The sequence below is a fragment of the Heterodontus francisci genome, chromosome 22 (genome assembly GCF_036365525.1).
Source record: "Heterodontus francisci isolate sHetFra1 chromosome 22, sHetFra1.hap1, whole genome shotgun sequence".
Classification (NCBI taxonomy): domain Eukaryota; kingdom Metazoa; phylum Chordata; class Chondrichthyes; order Heterodontiformes; family Heterodontidae; genus Heterodontus; species Heterodontus francisci.
In genome coordinates, this window is record NC_090392.1 from 31,042,809 (window position 1) to 31,061,834 (window position 19,026).

Sequence of the window (19,026 nt, forward strand, 5' to 3'; positions counted from 1 at the left end):
GTCTCCAATGCAACTCCATCCCTCCTCAAGTACGGGGACCAAAACTGAACACAATACTCCAGCTGCGGTCTCACTAATGCCTTGTACAGTTTCAGCAACACTTCCCTACTTTTATATTTTATTCCTTTAGCAATAAATGCCAACATTCCATTTGCCTTCCTTATTACCTGCTGCACCTGCATACTCGCTTTATGAGATTCATGCACGAGGACACCCAGATCCCTCTGCACCAAAGCACTCTGAAGTTTCTCTCCATTTAGATAATAATTTGCCTTTCTATTCTTCCGACCAAAGTGGATAACCACGCACTTATCCACGTTAAACTCCATCTGCCAAATTTTGGCCCAATCACCTGATGTATCCATATCCATTTGTACATTTCTTATTTCTTTGTTGCAACTTACTATCCCACCTATTTTAGTGTCATCTGCAAATTTGGCTATGGTACCTTCCATCCAAGTCATTAATATATATTGTAAATAGTTGGGGTCCAAGGACCGAACACTGTGGCATCCCACTAGTGACATCTTACTAACCAGAAAAAGACCCATTTATATCCCGACTCTATGTTTTTTTTTGGTTAGGCAATCCTCTCTCCAAACTAATAAATTGCCCCTAACCCCATATGATCTTACCTTGTGTATTAATCTTTTGTGCGGCACCTTATCAAATGCCATCTGGAAGTCCAGATATAATACATATGCAGAATCCCCATGATCCACTTTACTTGTAACAGCTTCGAAGAACTCGAGCAAATTAGTACTCCCACAAGTCCGAGAGGTTTACCTTGTAATTTCCAGCACTCTGAACGAAAATGACCCATTTTGTTGCAATAACACTTTGGCTTGTGAACCTCACTTCTACTCACAGCACCTTCCTTCCTGGCCTGAGGAGGTGATCCTGGGGCATTCCCAGCTGTTCCTTCTTGTCCCCGACTACTTGCCTTCATTTCACTCTCACACTTTCTATCCTTCTCGGGTTTATGGGGGTGACAGACAAAATAGGTTGGCTTATTCACAAGCTCAAAATCATCAGCAATCTCTGCTGCTTGCCTAGCTTTCAAAACTTTTAGGTTATCTTTATTAGCTCTCACTACTGAAGGAAAGGAATTTTTAAACTCTTCTCAGCCAATCTCCGTAAATTCCTAAACTTCTGACGGTTAACTTCAGGGACTAACTAATATGCAGCGAGAATAGCCTTTTTTGCTATTTCAAAACCTGCAGAAGCCACTTCAGAAAGCAGGGCATAAGCTTCATGAGCTCTGCCTACCAGCCTGCCCTAAATAAGCAGTGTCCAACTTTCTTTCGGCCATTTCATCTGTTTGGCTATCTTTTCAAAAGATATGAAAAATGCCTCTACGTCCCTTTCCTTTAACTTAGGAAGAGCCGGCATAAATTTAAAGAACTTGTCACTGGGTCCTGATCTGAATTCAGATTCTTCCTGACCTGAAATTTCCTTGGATTCAAGACCACCCTTTTGTCTCAGTTCCATCTCTTTTAACTTAAATTCACTCTCTTCTCTTTCACTTTCTCTTTCAAGTTCAAGTTTTGTTAATTCTTTTTCCTGTTGAAGCTCCCGTTTTTTTCATTTCTAGCTGAATCCTAGCCAATTCCATTGCATTGCTCTCAGACCGACTACCTTCTTCTGTCTCGTATTCCCTTTCTTGTTCCTTGTATTCCCCTTCATCAGCAATATCATCATCATCTTCTACTAATTCCAGATGTTTGAATATTATGTCAATTATCTCGGCTTTATTGGCATCTAATTGCAATTCCAACCCCAATTTCACTGCCAATTATTTTAATTTGTTCTTTTTTAAAGTTATCAAGTCACACAGGGAATCATTCTGCTTTTACAAAATTTTTACTACAACCTATAATACCATAACAATGGTACAGACCGTACCTTATTATACAAGAGACCCGTTTTTAAAAATTCCCTTGTAATTGGCCTTAGATTTAGATCCCTTATAATTGCTATGATCCCAGACTCGAGAGAAATTAAATATGCTGCCAACCGCAAGACCAAAATTTAAAGATGTTATCCCAGAGATCAGTAATCAATATAATTCCAAATGTGATTCCTCCAAAGTAGTCTCATGCTGATCCCAGACAGCAGCCACTGAATTAAAAATGATTCAACCTCGAGTGAGCCCCCAATTAAGATATGATTCAACTCCCAGACGCGAATCCCGATTAATATGTTACGACTGATCACTCCAAAGCCCCCAATCAAAAGATGTGTTTCTGATTGTGGTGGGCGAAATGCACTGTTAAGTCAACCTCGTCCCTTGACAGATCAATGAACATATCATGTTAAACTTTCCAAATTAAAGAATGACCCAGCAGGTGGATAAGGCAGTCAAGAAGGCATACAGCATGCTTGCCTTCATCGGTCGGGGCATAGAGCATAAAAATTGGCAAGTCATGTTGCAGCTGTACAGAACCTTATTTAGGCCACACTTGGAATAAAGCGTGCAATTCTGGTTGCCACACGACCAGAAGGACGCGGAGGCTTTGAAGAGGGTACAGAGGAGGTTTACCAGGATGTTGCCTGGTCTGGAGGGCATTAGCTATGAGGAGAGGTTGGAAAAACTCGGATTGTTTTCACTGGAACGACGGAGGTGGAGGGGCGACATGATAGAGGTTTACAAAGTTATGAGCGGCATGGACAGAGTGGATAGTCAGAAGCTTTTTCCCAGGGTGGAAGAGTCAGTTACGTGGGGACATAGGTTTAAGGTGCGAGGGGCAAAATTTAGAGGGGATGTGCGAGGCAAGTTGTTTACACAGAGGGTGGTGAGTGCCCGGAACTTGCTGCCAGGGGAGGTGGTGGAAGCAGATATGATAGCGACGTTTAAGAGACATCTTGACAAGTACATGAATAGGTAGAGAATAGAGGGATATGGGCCCCGGAAGTGCAGAAGGTGTTAGTTTCGGCAGGCATCAAGATCGGCGCAGGGTGGAGGGCCGAATGGCCTGTTCCTGTGCTGTACTGTTCTTTGTTCTTTTGTTCAGACTGCACCATCTATTAACTCCCAAATGAGGCTCATCAAACCAGGTGTTTAATCAGAAAAACTAAATTCTTAAACACTACTGAGATAGAAACAACATTTAAAACATAAAATATTAGAGTCCTTGCTGATTTAGGCTCCTGCCAAATGTGGAACAGTCCAAGGTTGCTTGAAGTCCTCACAGCCATCTGATGGTGGGGGGATAAAAGGTTCTTCAACAGTAGAACAGTCCGTAGTCTAATTCAACAGTTGAAGGGATGCTTTCCTTCTCCGCTAAGGAATTTCAACAATTACAGTTCAGTAGTTAAAGAAATTTGGTTCTTTTCTTTTAAGACATGAATCTGACTTGACATCAGAATTCTGAAACGATAATATATAGAGTTAAGATAAACCGAGGGACAGCTCCCTTTTCCTTCAGGATATGCATATCAGCTGTCTGTCTGTGTCTCTGAGTTAGAACAGTCTGATTCTACTATAAGCCAGTTCAAAATTAAATTGTAACATTGTATCTCGCGATCTTTGGTCCTGAGTGGCTGTATCGTAGGCAATGAGAATGCGCTCTTTGACTCCGTTTTTAGAGCTTGCTACTTTAAAGCAGCATTGCTCCATTTCCAGCCTTAAAGGCACACTGCTTTCTTCCCCCCCACCCTCCGAAAAAGCTACAGGATCAGAACAATGGTAATGGTGAAAGACAAAGCATTAGTCCTGAGAGAGTGTTCATGGAAGAATAATGAGCAGCTGTATCCAAAAGCAAAACATAAAAAACAGGCACATGGTAAAAAAAATGAAATAAAATAGTAAAAAAAGAAATAAAAATAAAAAAGTCAGTCATGCTGTGAAGTTACTGAACTCAATGTTGAGTCTGCAAGACTGTAGAATACCAAATTGAAAGATCAGGTGCTGTTCCTCAAGTTTGCGTTGATGTTCCCAGGAACACCCCAGCAGGCCAAAGACAGAAATGTGGGCATGACAGCAGGGTGATGGGGGTGGGTGGGGGTGTGGAGGTAGGTGGTTCTTGAAATGGCCAGCAACCGGAAGTTAGGGGTTATGCTTTTGGACTGAGTGGAGGTGTTCCGCAATGTGGTCACCCAATCTGTGTTTGGTCTCCCCAGTGTAGAGGTGACTGCACTGATAGCAGCAAATACAGTATACTAAATTGAAGGAAGTACAAGTAAATCACTGTTTCACTTGGAAAAAGTGTCTAGGGCCTTGGATGGTGAGGAGAGAGGAGGTAAAAGGGCAGGTACTATACCTCCTGTGATTGCATCGGAAAGAGCCATGGGAAAGGGACAAGGTGTCGGGGGTGATGGAGGAGTGGACCAGGGTGTCGCAGAGGGAACAATCCCCTTGGAATGCTGACAGGGGAAGGGAGGGGAAGATGTGTTTGGTGGTGGCATCACGCTGGAGGTGGCGGAAATGGAGGAGGATGATCTTTTAGAAGTGGAGGATGGTGGGATGGAAAGTGAGGACAAGAGGTACCCTGTCGCAGAGGAAAAGGAAGGGGTGAGGGCACCAGTGCTGGAAATGGGTCGGACACAGTCGACTTCCCTGTTAATCACAGTGGGGGCAATCTTCAGTTGAGGCAAAAGGAAGACATGTCAGAAGTGCTGTTGTGGAAGGTTGCATCATCAGAAAAGATGCGTCGGAGACAGAGACACTGGAAGAATCAGATGAAGTCTTTCCATGAAACGACTGTTACTCATTCTCAGTTACTCTTTTCTGTGTCTGTTTAATTGCTGCAATATCCTGTGGTGCCAGAATGGTTCACATTAATGTGAGAGCAGTTGCACCAAAGTGGCAGGATTCCTCACTATCTCAGCTCAATAGTGACCTTTTAAGACATACAAACGTCTGATTATATTCACTCATTGTGGCAGTAGCTTCACTTTATTGTCAATCAGAAACCCCAGATCGCTTTCATTTTCCATGTGATTTCTTTTCCTTTCACGAATATTCCCTTCCTGGATTTCTTGTCTCCATGTGATGTACTTTGCATTTCTCGACTTGAATTCTACCTGTGTCCTGTCTACCCAATTCCAAAGTATCTAAATCCTCCTGTAGCTTATCCACTTCAGCTTTGCAATCTACCACTTTTATCAGCTTTGTTTAGTCTGAAAATGTAACCATTGTTCTTGTGACTCCGAGTTGCTGATTGTTTATAAAGATGTTAAACTGATGAGGTTGAAAACAGATCTCTGTGGGATACATTCTCCCAGGCCAATGGCAATCACTACCGCCACACACTGGGCGCTAGCGATCAACCCATTTCCAATCCCTTGTAAAACATTTCCACTGATTCTTGCTATATTTCTTTTCAGTACTTTTCTTTCCAGAGGAAGTGTATAAAAGGCTGATCGAAATCCAAGTGCACCACATCCACCCCCTTACCCCTATCAAGCTCCGTTCACAAACACTCATGAAAATGAGTGAACTAGATTGACAAGGCCGCCAGTTCATGAGCACTTATTGACAATATTATAAGATTATATTTATCTCCAAATGTTCCATGACCTTATACTTAATGTGATTCCATAACTTTACCCACAGTGTACCTCTAATTCCATGGTCTGTAGTTTCCTGAGCCGCTTTTGCTACCGACTTTTTATTAATAAGAGAGTGTAGAATGTGCCTTTATCTAGTCTCCCGGTACCTCTACAGTATTCAATAATTTCTCCTCGATTTATAACCATGGCTGTGCAATTTTCTCCATGCTTTCCCATAGAATTATCGAAAGCAAATTATTCAGCGGCTCAGACTGATTCATTCACCTTCAGTTGTACAGCTGTTTGTTACCATGTCGGTGGTAATGTGAATAAGAATTTAGAACATTACAGCGCAGTACAGGCCCTTCGGCCCTCGATGTTGCGCCGACCTGTGAAACCATCTGACCTACACTATTCCATTTTCATCCATGTGTCTATCCAATGTCCACTTAAATGCCCTTAAAGTTGGCGAATCTACTACTGCTGCAGGCAGGGCGTTCCACACCCTTACTACTCTCTGAGTAAAGAAACTACCTCTCACATCAGTCCGATATCTATCACCCCTCAACTTGAAGCTTTGTCCCCTCGTGTTTGCCATCACCATCCGAGGAAAAAGACGCTCACTATCCACCCTATCTAACCCTCTGATTATCTTATATGTCTCTATTAAGTCACCTCTCCTCCTCCTTCTCTCCAACGAAAACAACCTCAAGTCCCTCAGCCTTTCCTCGTAAGACCTTCCCTCCATACCAGGCAACATCCTAGTAAATCTCCTCTGCACCCTTTCCATAGCTTCCACATCCTTCCTATAATGCGGTGACAAGAACTGCACGCAATACTCCAGGTGCGGTCTCACCAGAGTTTTGTACAGCTGCAGCATGACCTCGTGGCTCCGAAACTCGACCCCCCTACTAATAAAAGCTAACACACCATATGCCTTCTTAACAGCCCTATTAACCTGGTTAGCAACCTTCAGGGATTTATGCACCTGGACACCAAGATCTCTCTGTTCATCTACAGTACCAAGAATCCTCCCATTAGCCCAGTACTCTGCATTCCTGTTACTCCTTCCAAAGTGAATCACCTCACACTTTTCCGCATTAAACTCCATTTGCCATCTCTCAGCCCAGCTCTGCAGCCTATCTATGTCTCTCTGTACCCGACAACATCCTTCGGCACTATCCACAGCTCCACCGACCTTAGTGTCATCTGCAAATTTACTAACCCACCCTTCTACACCCTCTTCCAGGTCATTTATAAAAATGACAAACAGCAGTGGCCCCAAAACAGATCCTTGCAGTACACCACTAGTAACTAAACTCCAGGATGAACATTTGCCATCAACCACCACCCTCTGTCTTCTTTCAGCTAGCCAATTTATGATCCAAAGCTCTAAATCACCTTCAACCCCATACTTGCGTATTTTCTGCAATAGCCTACCGTGGGGAACCGTATCAAACGCCTTACTGAAATCCATATACACCACATCCACTGCTTTACCCTCATCCACCTGTTTGGTCACCTTCTCGAAAAACTCAATAAGGTTTGTGAGGCACGACCTACCCGTCACAAAACCGTGCTGACTATCTCTAATGTACTTATTCTTTTCAAGATGATTATAAATCCTGTCTCTTCTAACCTTTTCCAACATTTTACCCACAACCGAAGTAAGGCTCACAGGTCTATAATTACCAGGGCTGTCTCTACTCCCTTTCTAGAACAAGGGGACAACATTTGCAATCCTCCAGTCTTCCGGCACTATTCCTGTCGACAATGACGACATAAAGATCAAGGACGAAGGCTCTGCAATCTCCTCCCTAGCTTCCCAGAGAATCCGAGGATAAATCCCATCTGGCCCAGGGGACTTATCTATTTTCACACTTTCCAAAATTGCTAACACCTCCTCCTTGTGAACCTCAATCCCATCTAGCCTCGTAGCCTGAATCTCAGTATTCTCAACAACATTTTCTTTCTCTACTGTAAATACTGACGCAAAATATTCATTTAACACTTCCCCTATCTCCTCTGATTCCACACACAACTTCCCACTACTATCCTTGATTGGCCCTAATCTAACTCTAGTCATTCTTTTATTCCTGATATACCTATAGAAAGCCTTAGGGTTTTCCCTGATCCTATCCACCAATGACTTCTCGTGTCCTCTCCTTGCTCTTCTTAGCTCTCCCTTTAGATCCTTCCTGGCTAGCTTGTAACTCTCAAGCGCCCTAACTGAGCCTTCACGTCTCATCCTAACATGAGCCTTCTTCTTCCTCTTGACAAGCGCTTCAACTTCTTTAGTAAACCACGGCTCCCTCGCACGACAACTTCCTCCCTGCCTCACAGGTACATACTTACCAAGGACACGCAGTAGCTGCTCCTTGAATAAGCTCCACATTTCGATTGTTCCCATCCCCTGCAGTTTCCTTCCCCATCCTACGCATCCTAAATCTTGCCTAATCGCATCATAATTTCCTTTCCCCCAGTTATAATTCTTGCCCTGCGGTATATACCTGTCCCTGCCCATCGCTAAGGTAAACCTAACCGAATTGTGATCACTATCACCAAAGTGCTCACCTACATCTAAATCTAACACCTGGCCGGGTTCATTTCCCAGTACCAAATCCAATGTGGCATCGCCCCTGGTTGGCCTGTCTACATACTGTGTCAGAAAACCCTCCTGCACACACTGGACAAAAACTGACCCATCTAAAGTACTCGAACTCTAGTATTTCCAGTCGATATTTGGAAAGTTAAAGTCCCCCATAACAACTACCCTGTTACTCTCACCCCTGTCGAGAATCATCTTCGCTATCCTTTCCTCTACATCTCTGGAGCTATTCGGAGGTCTATAAAAGACTCCCAACAGGGTAACCTCACCTCTCCTGTTTCTAACCTCAGCCCATACTACCTCAGTAGCCGAGTCCTCAAACGTCCTTTCTGTCGCTGTAATACTCTCCTTGATTAACAATGCCACACCACGCCCCCCCCTCTTTTACCATCTTCTCTGTTCTTACTGAAATATCTAAATCCCGGAATCTGCAACATCCATTCCTGCCCCTGCTCTACCCATGTCTCCGAAATGGCCACTACATCGAGATCCCAGGTACCAACCCATGCTGCAAGCTCACCCACCTTATTCCGGATGCTCCTGGCGTTGAAATAGACACACTTTAAACCAGGTTCTTGCTTGCCAGTGCCCTCTTGCGTCCTTGTAACCATATCCCTGACCTCACTACTCTCAACATCCTGTACACTGGCACTACAATTTAGGTTCCCATTCCCCTGCTGAATTAGTTTAAACCCCCCCGAAGAGCACTAGCAAACCTCCCCCCCAGGATATTGGTACCCCTCTGGTTCAGGTGAAGACCATCCTGTTTGTAGAGGTCCCACCTACCCCAGAAAGAGCCCCAATTATCCAGGAAACCAAAACCCTCCCTCCTGCCCCATCCCTGCAGCCACGTGTTCAACTCCTCTCTCTCCCTGGTCCTCGCTTCGCTATCACGTGGCACGGGCAACAACCCAGAGATAACAACTCTGTTTGTTCTCGCTCTAAGCTTCCACCCTAGCTCCCTAAATTTCTGTCTTAAATCCCCATCTCTCTTCCTACCTATGTCGTTGGTGCCTATGTGGACCACGACTTGGGGCTGCTCCCCCTCCCCCTTAAGGATCCCAAAAACACGATCCGAGACATCACGAACCCTGGCACCTGGGAGGCAACATACCAACCGTGAGTCTCTCTAGAAATGCTGGAAATACTCAGCAGGGTTGGCAGAATCTGTGAAAACAGTGTGAAATTTTCAGCTCTGTGACCTTTCATGAAACTCTTTATTTCTTTTGTCGTTCTCTTGGCAGCATATCTTTCAGGGTCACGGTCGCACACAAGTATTCCCAAAACATCAGGCAGAAGTTACTGTGAAGAGGTACAATTGTTGGCAGAAACACCAATTCATTAATATTGCCAGATAATTATAGAATTGACGATAAATTGTTATAATGTGCACATTGACTTACAATGTAAATTAATTAAATGCTTACATTAAATCCTGATAACGTGATTAATTTGCATTAGCCTTTACTAAAACGGGAGAAACCTGCACATATTACGGTAAAGGGGAGGGATAAAACAATTCAATATAATGGAAATTCATCAATAGGTTGGGAGTGTTAAGTGCAGAAACGTCACTCGACCTGGATGGGATGGAACCTCGGTTGCTGAGGGGAGTAAGGATGGAATTGCTGGAGAGGTGCCAGAAAACCAGAGGGTTGAAAAAGCAACATCGATGTTCGAAAAAGAAAAGCATAAACCCAACAATATAGGCTCACCAGGGTAGGAAAAGTTCTAGTCAGCAAAATCTGAGACAAAATTAATTTTTACTTGAATGAACATGGGTTAATATATAACAACCAACACAGATTTGTAAAAGGCAAATTGTGCCTGGCAAAACTGATTGAGTACATCAATGAAATAATGGAAAGTGTTGATGAAGGTAGTGCAATTGACATGTTTATGGTGTCATGAAGACCCCACCTGCCAAAAATGAGGCATATTAATTTTGTCATATAAACATTAGTTTTAAACTGTTGCTGGAATGAAGGGATGACTTGTTTAAAGAGATCAGCAGTGGCTGGAAGACATTTGCATCCTGAGAGTCAGTGCCTGGAGACCATAGAACCTCTCCCTGATCCAGTTAGCCTAAATGGATTTTGATCACCAGATATTGAATGTGTAAGAAAGTCAACATTCCAGGGTGTCTGCAAAGATGGAGAATCCACAAAAGTGCTGGAGTTGTAAAAAGAAACATCTAGTCACATGACTGAACCGCTGGCTCAGCTTTGGGTTTTGAACTGCTCACAGAACAGTTTGGGTCAGATTGCAACTGAACTTGGAGGAAGAGATCCTCTTTCCTGCCTGACTCTCTCTCTCTCTTTCTCATGAATCCACTGAAGACACTTAAACATCAAAAGAGAAGACTCCTACATCGAAACAAGTGTGAAAGCACCCACTGGGCCCCAATGAAATGTCAACGTTTAAATGCAATGAAAGACTCTACATTGAACTCAAAGGACAGTAAATAAACCCCAGCTACTGCTTCAAACTTTTCCCCTTTATTCTTTCTACTTTTCAGTCTGCGCATATGCATTTATCGGGTCGGCATGTTAACATGGTCATGTTGCGTATTCATAGTAGTTTTGACCGAAGTAGACGTTTAAGGTTTATAAACTTACACTTTCTTGAATAAATCTAGATACACCTGTTTGATGCGATGAAGTATAACAGGTCAGGCAGATGAACTTAGAGCTTGGATTAGTACTTGGAACTATGATGATGTTGCGATTACAGAGAGTTGGTTGAGGGAAGGACAGGATTGGCAGCTAAATGTTCCAGGATTTAGAAGCTTCAGGCAGGATAGAGGGGGATGTAAAATGGGTGGGGGAGTTGCAATACTGCCTAAGGGGAATATCACAGCTGTACTGCGGGAGGACACCTCGGAAGGGTCGTGCAGTGAGGCAATATGGGTGGAGCTCAGGAAAAGTCACGATGTTGGGGGTTTTCTACAGGCCTCCCAACAGCCAGCGGGAGGTAGAGGAGCAGATATGCAGACAGATTTTGGAAAGATGTAAAGGTAACAAGGTTGTCGTGGTGGGTGACTTTAACTTCCCCTATATTGACTGGGACTCACTTACTGCTTGGGGATTGGATGGGGCAGAAGTTGTAAGGAGCATCCAGGAGGGCTTCTTGAAACAATATGTAGATAGTCCAACTAGGGATGGGGCCGTACTGGACCTGGTATTGGTGAATGAGCCCGGCCAGGTGTTCGAGTTTTCAGTAGGGGAGCATTTCGGGAACAGTGACCATAATTCCATAAGTTTTAAGGTACTTGTGGAGAAGGATAAGAGTAGCCCTCGGGTGGAGGTGCTAAATTGGGGGAAGGCTAATGATAACAAAATTAGGCAGGAACTGAAGAATTTAGATTGGGGGCGGCTGTTTGAGGGTAAATCAACATCTGACATGTGGGAGGCTTTCAAACGTCAGTTGTTTAGAATCCTGCACCAGCATGTTCCTGTGAGGAAGAAGGATAACTTTGGTAAGTTTCGGGAACCTTGGATAACACGGATAACGAGTCATAAAGAAAAAGGAAGCATTCGGAAGGGCTGGAAGGCTTGGAACAGTCGAATCCTTTGAGGAATATAAAGACAGCAGAAAGGAACTTAAGCAAGGAGACAGGAGGGCTAGAATGGGTCATGAAAAGTCATTGGCAAACACGATTAAGTATAATCCCAAGGCTTTTTATACATATATAAAGGGCAAGAGGGTGACTAGGGAAAGGGTTGGCCCGTTCAAGGACAGAGAAGGGAATCTATGTGTGGAGCCAGAGGAAGTGGGAGAGGAACCAAATGAGTACTTTGCATTAGTATTCACCAAAGAGAAGGACACGGTGGATGATGAGCCTGCGGAAGGGAGAGCAGATAGTCTCAATCATCTTATTATCAAAAAGGAGGAGATGTTGGGTGTCTTGCAAAGTATTAAGGAAGATAAGTCCCCAAGGGCTGATGGGATCTACCCCAGAATACTAAGGGAGGCAAGGGAAGAAATTGATGGGGCCTTGACAGAAATCTTTGCATCCTCTTTGGCTACAGGTGAGGTCCCAGAGGACTGGAGAATAGCCAATGTTGTTCCTTTGTTTAAGAAGGGTAGCAAGGATAATGCAGGAAATTATAGGCCGGTGAGCATTACGTCAGTGGTAGGGAAATTAGTGGAGAGGATTCTTCGGGACAGGATTAACTCCCATTTGGAAACAAACAAAATTATTAGCGAGAGGCAGCATGGTTTTGTGAAGGGGAGGTCGTGTCTCACTAACTTGATTGAGTTTTTTGAGGAAGTGACGAAGATGATTGATGAAGGAAGGGCAGTGGATGTTATCTACATGGACTTCAGTAAAGCCTTTGACAAGGTCTCTCATGGCAGACTGGTACAAAAGGTGAAGTCACACGGGATCAGAGGTGAGCTGGAAAGATGGAAACAGAACTGGCTCGGTCATAGAATACAGACGGTAGTAATGGATGGGTGCTTTTCTGAATGGAGGGATGTGACTAGTGATGTTCGGCAGGGATCAGTGCTGGGACCTTTGCTGTTTGTAGTATATATAAATGATTTGGATTAAAATGTAGCTGGTCTGATTAGCAAGTTTGCGGACGACACAAAGGTTGGTGGAGTTGCGGATAGTGATGAGGATTGTCAGAGGATACAGCAGGATATAGATCGGTTGGAGACTTGGGTGGAGAAATGGCAGATGGAGTTTAATCTAGACAAATGAGAGGTAATGCATTTTGGAAGATCTAATGCAGATGGGAAGTGTACAGTAAATGGCAGAACTCTTAGGAGTATTGACAGGCAGAGAGATCTGGGTGTACAGCGCCACAAGTCACTGAAAGTGGGAATGCATTTGGATAAGGTAGTTAAGAAGGCATACGGCATGCTTGTCTTCATCGGTCGGGGCATAGAGTATAAAAATTAGCAAGTCATGCTGCAGCTGTACAGAACTTTAGTCAGGCCACACTTGGAATATTGCTTGCAATTCTGGTTGCCACACTACCAGAAGGATGTGCAGGCTTTGGAGAGGGTACAGAAGAGGTTTACCAGGATGTTGCCTGGTCTGGAGGACATTAGCTATGAAGAGAGGTTGGATAAACTAGGATTGTTTTCACTTGAACGACGGAGGTGGAGGGGTGACATGATAAAGGTTTATAAAGTTATGAGCGGCATGGACAGAGTGGATAGTCAGAAGCTTTTGCACAGCGTGGAAGAGTCAGTTACTAGGGGACATAGGTTTATGCTGCGAGGGGCAAAGTTTCGAGGGGATGTGCGATTGAAGTTCTTTACAGAGAGGGTGGTGAGTGCCTGGAACTTGCTGCCAGCAGCAGGTACGATAATGACGTTTAAGAGGCATCTTGACAAATATATGAATAGGATGGGAATAGAGGGATATGGGCCCCGGAAGTGCCGAAGGTTTTAGTTCAGGCAGGCATCAAGATCGGCGCAGGCTTGGAGGGCCTCCCATTTACCTCCTCTCTCCTCACTATCCCAGGCCCCAAACACTCCTTTCAGGTGAAGCAGCGATTTACTTGTTCTTCTTTCAATGTAGTATACTGTATTCGCTGCTCACAGTGTGGTCTCCTCTACATTGGGGAGACCAAGCGCAGACTGGGTGACCGCTTAGCGGAACATCTCCGCTCAGTCCGCAAGCAGGACCCTGAGCTTCCGGTTGCTGGCCATTTCAACACTCCCCACTGCTCTGATGCTCACATCTCTGTCCTGGGATTGCTGCAATGTTCCAGTGAACATCAACGCAAGCTCGAGGACCAGCATCTCATTTATCTCAGGCACACTACAGCCTGCCGGACTGAACATTGAGTTCAATAATTTCAGAGCATGACAGCCCTCCATTTGACTTTCATTTTTAGTTCTTTTTTTTCTTTTTCTTTTTTTCTTTCTTTTTTGCATTTTTTGTACGTTTATTTTATTTCATATTAGTTTGTTCAGTTTGCTTACCCACTGCTTTTTTTCATGTCTGTACTTGCTGCTGTTCAATTTTCAGTCTGTTAACACCCGATCTGAACTAATGCTTTGTCTTTCATAACATATTTAACATATTGTTTGCTTTGCTCCATGACCTTCTGGTCAGCTATTCTGTGGCCTTGTCCAAGCTACACCTTCTCCTTTTTTATCTGTTGCCCCACCCGCGCTTTACTTGCTTATAACCTTTGGCATTTCTCATATTTGCCAGTTCTGATGAAGGGTCACTGACGCAAAACGTTAACTCTGCTTCTCCCTCCACTGATGCTGCCAGACCTGCTGAGTATTTCCAGCATTTCTTGTTTTTACAACTAATACAGTTATCCAGTTCTGCATCCCACTTCCCCCGCCACAAACAGTGCGTCCACTTGCAAAGGACCCCCTCCCCTCACATATGCGGTGTAACCTTATTTCAGTGTCCGATGTTGAAATATTCAACAGGAAAGCACGGTATCACTTACCCAACATTTGCAGGAACCTAGGACTCTCGCCTCGTCGATGACAGCTTTTCAAGGATGGGAAAGTGAAGGCATGTGAGTGCCGAGCATGTCAAGCAGAAGATTGTGAACGGCTGGTAGGAATGTGGTGAATTAAATTCTAATTCATGCAAAAGGGTATTTAACATAATTAAAGATCTGTCCTGTCGCAGAGCAGCTGAGGTGCTGCCACGGAACTTCGCCGCCTTCGGGAATAACACAACCCGGCACTGCAGCATCGAGTTCCGTGGCGGACGATCCATTTCCGAATCACTGACTCCTCCCACCGCACCATAAAACCTGCCTTCAGGCTGAGCACAACATCCAGCCCGTAATGTAACTGTGCAGAACTGGACCAGTACAAACTGTTTGTAACTGTGTTGAACTTGACCTTCTTTGGCCTCCTTATCTCGAGAGACAACGGGTAAGCGCCTGGATGTGGTCAGTGGTTTCTGGAGCAGCGCCTGGAGTGGCTATAAAGGCCAATTCCAGAGTGACAGGCTCTTCCACAGGTGCTGCAGAAAAATCTGTTTGTCGCGGCTGTTAAACAGTTGGCTCTCCTCTTGCGCTTCTGTCTTTTTTCCTGCCAACTGCAAAGTCTCTTCGACTCACCACACTTTAGCCCCGCCTTTATGGCTGCCCACCAGTTCTGGCGATCGCTGGCAACTTGTGATCAATGTCACAGGATTTCATGTCGCGTTTGCAGACGTCTTTAAAGCGGAGACATGGAAGGCCGGTGGGTCCGATACCAGTGACGAGCGCGCTGCACAATGTTTCTTCGGGGATCCTGCCATCTTCCATGCGGCTCGCATGGCCAAGCCATCTCAAGTGCCGCTAACTCAGTAGTGTGTTTTAGCTGGGGATGTTGGCCGCCTCAAGGACTTCTGTTTTGGAGATACGGTCCTGCCACCTGATGCCAAGTATTCTCCAGAGGCAGCGAAGATGGAATGAATTGAGACGTCGCTCTTGGCTGACATACGTTGTCCAGGCCTCGCTGCCATAGAGCAAGGTACTGAGGACACAGGCTTGATACATTCGGACTTTTGTGTTCCGTGTCAGTGCGCCATTTTCCCACAATCTCTTGGCCAGTCTGGAGATAGCAGTGGAAGCCTTTCCCATGCGCTTGTTGATATATGCACCTAGAGACAGGTTACTGGTGATAGTTGAGCCTAGATAGGTGAACTCTTGAAGCACTTCCAGAGCGTGGTCGCCGATATTGATGGATGGAGCATTTCTGACGTCCTGTCCCATGATGTGTGTTTTCTTGAGGCTGATGTTTAGGCCAAATTCGTTGCAGGCAGCCGCAAACCTGTCGATGAGACACTGCAGACACTCTTCAGTGTGAGATGTTAAAGCATCATCGTCAGCAAAGAGGAGTTCCCTAATGAGGACTTTCCGTACTTTGGACTTCGCTCTTCGACGGGCAAGGTTGAACAACCTGTCCCCTGATCTTGTGTGGAGGAAAATTTCTTCTTCTGAAGACTTGAACGCATGTGAGAGCAGCAGGGAGAAGAAAATCCCAAACAGTGTGGGTGCGAGAACACAGCCCTGTTTCACGCCACTCAGGATAGGAATGGGGTCTGATGAGGTGCTGCTATGCTGAGTTGTGCCTTCCATATGGTCATGGAATGAGGTGATGATAATTAGTAGCTTTGGTGGACATCCAATCTTTTCTAGTCGTCTGAAGAGACCACGTCTGCTGACGAGATCAAAGGCTTTGGTGAGATCAATGAAAGCAATGTAGAGGGGCATCTGTTGTCCGCGACATTTCTCCTGCATCTGACAAAGGGAGAACAGCATGTCAATGGCCGATCTCTCTGCACAAAAGCCACACTGTGCCTCAAGGGGGACACGCTCGGCCAGCCTATTTAAAGCGACTCGAGCAAAGACTTTCCCCACTATGCTGAGCAGGGAGATTCCACGGTAGTTGTTGCAGTCACCGCGGGTCACCTTTGTTTTTATAGAGGGTGATGATGTTGGCATCGCGCATGTCCTGAGGTACTGCTCCCTCGTCCCAGCACAGGCAAAGCATATCATGTAGTGCTGAGAGCATAGCAGGCTTGGCACTCTTGATTATTTCAGGGGTAATGCTGTCCTTCCCAGGGGCTTTTCCACTGGCTAGAGAAACAATGGCATCACTGAGTTCCGATTTTGTTGGCTGTACGTCCATGACTGGTAGAGGCTGGGCTGCATTGAGGGCAGTCTCAGTGACAGCATTCTCCCTGGAGTACAGTTCTAGGTAGTTCTCAACCCAGCGGTCCATCTGTTTGCGTTGGTCAGTGATTATGTCCCCCGATTTAGATTTGAGGGGGGCGATCTTCTTGATGGTTGGCCCAAAAGCTCTCTTAATGCCATCATACATTCCTCTGATGTTTCCGGTGTCTGAGGCCAGCTGAATATGACTGCATAGGTGTTGCCAGTAGTCATTTGCGCAGCGCCTAGCTGTTCTTTGTGCAGTACTTCTGGCTGCTTTAAGTGCTGCGGATGTTAAATCGCTGGGGGCTTTCTTGTAGTTCAACAGTGCAATGCACATAGCGGCTATGACAGGTTCCAGCTCTTCATTATGAGATTGAAAGCAGTCTGCATTCCTTTTCGCACTTTTGCCGTAGGTGGTCAAAACTGACTCATAGATGGTGTCTCTGATGTGGGCCCTCTTGGTCTCAGCATCCCCAGTGGGAGTGTTTTGAAGGGCTTTTAAAAGTGAATTTAGAAATTTTTGTAACAGCTGTGGGTGAGAAATTCTGCTCATTTTGATGCGCGGGTGGCCCTTCTGCTTGGAGTGATGCAACTTCTTTGGTCTGAGTCTAACCTTGCTGCACACCAGGGAGTGGTCGGTGTCGCAGTCCGCACTGTGGAAGCTGCGTGTGATTTTAATACTGTTTAAGGAGGCTCGCGTTGTGACGATGAGGTCTAGCTGGTGCCAACGACGCGATCTTGGGTGCCTCCATGAAACCCGGTGACTGGGTTTAGTGTGAAAGAACGAGTTGGTGATGCAGAGGTTATGATAGGTACACAACTCAAGAAGTCTCTGTCCATTCTCATTCATCCTTCCAACGTCATAGCGCCCAACGCAAGAGGGCCATGAGTCATGGTCGGACCCAACCCTGGCATTAAAGTCCCCCAGCAGGAACAGTTGTTCGGTGTTGGGGATGCTACTAATGATATTATGGAGTTTCTCGTAGAACTGGTCTTTAGCTTCATGTGAGGAGCAGACTGTTGGAGCATAGATGCTGAGTAGATGTACTGGACCAGAGGTGGTGAGCAGTCGGAAGGACTGTATGCGTTCTGAGACATTTGAGGGAGGCTCTATCATGCTGAGCAAGGGGTTTCAGATGGCGAAGCCCACTCCATGCTGTCTTGGTTCTTCAGGATCCCTACCTTGCCAGAAGAAGGTGTAGTCTTGCTCTGTTAGAGATCCACTCGCAGGGAGGTATGTCTCCTGCAATGTCTACATTGAGTCTACTGAGCTCGTTATTAATGATGGCGGGCTTCCGAGAATCGTTGATTTGTGTAAGGTCTTCCGACAGGCCAGGACACATAGTTCTGACATTCCAGCTAGCAAATCGAAGGGCTGGTACCTTCTTTCTTTTTTCATGTTGTTTGGTGCGGTGTTGCAGTCGACTTTTCGGGCAATGACCCTGACCTCCAAGCACCCATTGAAGCAGGTGGACTGTGGTGGGACAGAACCTTATTGATCGGGGGCTGCCCGGTATGAGGCCTCTCCCACCAACAAAGGCAACCCGTGGCGCCCAATCTCTATGCCAATTGAGCTGGACTTATAACCCGTAACTGCTGCCTTCCGTGTTCTTTCAGTCACTGTGAGGTGACTATGGAGTGCCCTCTCCATGGCGCATGCCTGGGCGAATGTATAGAGGTTGAGAGTTGCCCATGCATCAAAACCCCCTCTCGGCCTTTCTGGTGGGGTCCAAAGGAGTGCAGAGCACGATGTTTGGCACTGGTATGGTGCAGGAACTACCGGAAACATGCCAAAGGTGACACATGACCGTCTACGGGGTTCCGCTCCAGATTTTCTTTTCGGGCTTACTCCCTTAGCCTTGGTCTCTCCCGAGACGCCCACAAGGCAGTGGGGTTGTTAGGGCCCCTACACAGGGGTACGAGGATGCCGGTGGGAGGAGGGGGTGCGAGGGGGAGGGGTGGAGGGAGGGGGGTGAGAGGGGGTGCTGGGAAGGGGGCTGTAAGGGGGTGGGGGTGCAGGGGAAGGGGGTGCTGGGGCAAGATGGTGTCAGGGGGAAGCTGGGAAGGGGTTGCGAGGGGGAAGGGGTGGGGGAGGGGGTTGCGGGGGTGGGGTGATCTGAGAGAGTGCAGCTGGGAAGGGGAAGGGGGGAAGCGGGGAAAGGGGGTGCAGGTAATAAGCCATTTCATCAGTTCCGACCATCGACGCCGGGAAAGCTCATACGCGTGCTCCAGAAGATGAGGGACATCCTCGGGCGCCGGTACCAACAGGAATTCGGCGACATTGTG